Raw genomic sequence first — 2,761 nt, 5'->3', positions numbered from 1 at the left:
TGTAACAACTCATTGCCAAAAGAATGAAGCACATCCTATGTGATTCCACTGGGAGAGGACCCTTGAAACATTGCACCTGCTTTCCCCCAGAATTTGCCCCATGTGCCTTTTCCTTTCATTGACTTGGCTTTGTTTTGTTGTTGTGATTGTTGTTTGTGCTGCAATAAATCGTAGCTGTGAATATTACTATATGCTTTGAGTTCTTTGAGTCCTCTTATCAAACTATCAAACCTGAGGGGGATCCAAAACACACATAGCAAAAGGGATTTTGCAGATGTGATTAAAAGCTTTGAAATGAGGAGCTTGTCTTGGATTATCTAAGTGGGCCCAGTGTAATTGAGGCAAAGGTAGGAGTGGTGTGATTGCTGGTTCTGAAGATGGAGGAATGAACCATGAGCCAAAGAAGGCAGGTAGCCTCCAGAAGCTACCTAAGATAAGGACATGGATTCATTCATAAAACCTCCAGAAGGAATCCTGCCAACACCTTGATTTTAGCCTAGTGAAAGTCATTTCAGACTCTGACCTCCAGCACTGTAAGATAGTAAGTTTGTGCTGTTTTGAGCCAGTAAATTTGTGGTAATTTGTTATGGCAGCACTAAGAAACTAATATAGATGATCTTGGGGACCACAAAATTTAATGAATGAGACAAATACATATACAACAAAATACTTCCAAATATTTTAATTACAAACTTTAACTATTGTGTATTATCCAGTTTACCACAACTCTTCTCTTTTCCAAGGGTAATGATAGTATTTATGAATTATCAGAAAGTAAAGCCTTTCCAAGCTATCCGGAGAAGGATCTGTGTTGTGTTGCTCTGGGTTTCCATTCTAACTTAAAGGGAAACTTTCACAATGTCCAGAGTCCTTGATGTCCTGCAAATGAAAGAGAAGGATGTCCTCAATTTGCTTGCAGCAGGAACCCACTTAAGTAGCACCAAACTTGACTTCCATCTACAAAAGGAAAAGTGATGGTATTTATATCATAAATCTGAAGAGAATCTGGGAGAAGCTTTTGCCGGTATCTCATGCCATGGTTGCCATTGAAAACCCAGTTAATGTGAGTGTCATTTGCTCCAAGAATACTAGCCAGTGCTTAAAGTTTGGGCTTGTCATTGGAGCCATTCCTATTGCTGGCTGCTTCACTCCTGGGACACCCACTAACCAGATCCTGGAATGGAAGCATTCTAGGAGCTGCGACCTCTGGTCATTACTGATCCAGGGCTGACCATCAGCCTCGCAGAGAGACATCTTATGTTAACCTACCTACATTGCTTTGTGAAACACAGACTCTTCTCTGTGCTAGTGGATGTTGTCATCCCATACAACAACATGGAGCTCACTCAGTTGGTCTGATGTGGTGGATGCTGGCCCAAGAAGTTCTGCACATGCGTGGCACCTTCTCCTGTGAACACCCATGGAAGGACATGCCTGATCTCTCCTTCTACAGAAATCCTGAAGAGATTGAAAAGGAAGAGTAGACCACTGTTGAAAAGGCTGTGACCAAGGAGGAAATTCAGAGCAAATGGACTACTGCAGCTCCCAAATTTACTGCTACTCAACCCGAGGTTGCAGACTTGTCTGAAGGCATGCAAGTGACCTCTGTGACTATTCAGCAGTTCCCTATTGAAGACTGGAGCACTCAGGCTGCCACTGAGGACTGGTCTGCAGCCCCCACTGCTCAGGTCACTGAATGAATAAAAATAACCACTGAGTGGCCCTAAGCTATTCTTCCACAGATTCTTAAACAGAAAATAGAAATAAGGTTGACAGGAAGTAGCATTTCTAAAAAAGAGAGAAAGAAAGAAAGAAAGAAGAAAGAAGAAAGAAAGAAAGAAAGAAAGAAAGAAAGAAAGAAAGAAAGAAAGAAAGATAGAGAAAGAAACAGATTTCAAGGGAAAGCTTGTTACAGATTAAGAAAAGTCAATTAAAACTGACCTACTGGATATTTTTCAACTTTTCTCACACATAACAACATTTTGCAATACATAAGCCTAAATGACAAGTTGGTTTAACAAATCATGAGCCAGGAAACATAATATCAGGTTTTAATGCTTGCTTTGAACATTTTTTGAGGGGGTGGGGGAAAAAAACAATAGCTAGAAATTTATCAGGTTAGAAAACTCTAGTAGGTTTTCTTGATATAAACTAGAATTATTGTGAGACAGAGTTAATTGATGGACTGGTCAATAATACACATAAAATAAGGTTTCTACTACCAAGAAAACAGGTGTCTGTTTGATGGAAAGACAAAGTTAGGCAATACAACCGCCTTTAATTTCACAGTCTGTGATTCTTCATAAAACTTTTAAAGATCAATTATGTCCTATCAATGTTAGATCCAAGCCAAACTAAGTGATTTATGTACAAATACCCCACACATGGAGTAACTGTTGATTGAGTAACTTATCTTTATTAAACAAAAACTCAAGAGATTATATTAGGAAGCAATTTACACTTATGACTTTCTATATGCTTTTTAATTCACCTCTACTTTCTCTTTTAAAAATATACCCTTTCAATAACTGGAGGACAAGAGATACTGCTTTTATTTTAGAACTAAATTAAACACAGCAGTTTAATGCAGTGATTCAGATGTGTCTCTAAAATTTAAGTGATATTGTATTTAATCCAGTTTTTCAAATAAGATCTTTCAGTGGTGCTGTCCCTCAATGAAAATTCCAGTCCCTGAGAGTTGATTTCACTATTAATTATACAAACAAACATTCATACGGTATTCACTACTACACTGAAGACA

At 38.4% G+C, this 2,761-nt stretch overlaps 1 pseudogene; it reads left to right on the top strand.

Annotated features, from left to right (window-relative positions):
- The first annotated feature begins 858 nt into the window (after positions 1-858).
- Positions 859-1,727, top strand: LOC112914250 (small ribosomal subunit protein uS2-like; annotated as a pseudogene).
- The last annotated feature ends 1,034 nt before the right edge of the window (positions 1,728-2,761 follow it).

Source organism: Vulpes vulpes, chromosome 1 (assembly GCF_048418805.1).
Source record: "Vulpes vulpes isolate BD-2025 chromosome 1, VulVul3, whole genome shotgun sequence".
Taxonomy (NCBI): domain Eukaryota; kingdom Metazoa; phylum Chordata; class Mammalia; order Carnivora; family Canidae; genus Vulpes; species Vulpes vulpes.
Note: the sequence above shows the minus strand (reverse complement) of the source record. Positions and strands in the feature narration are given on the sequence as shown.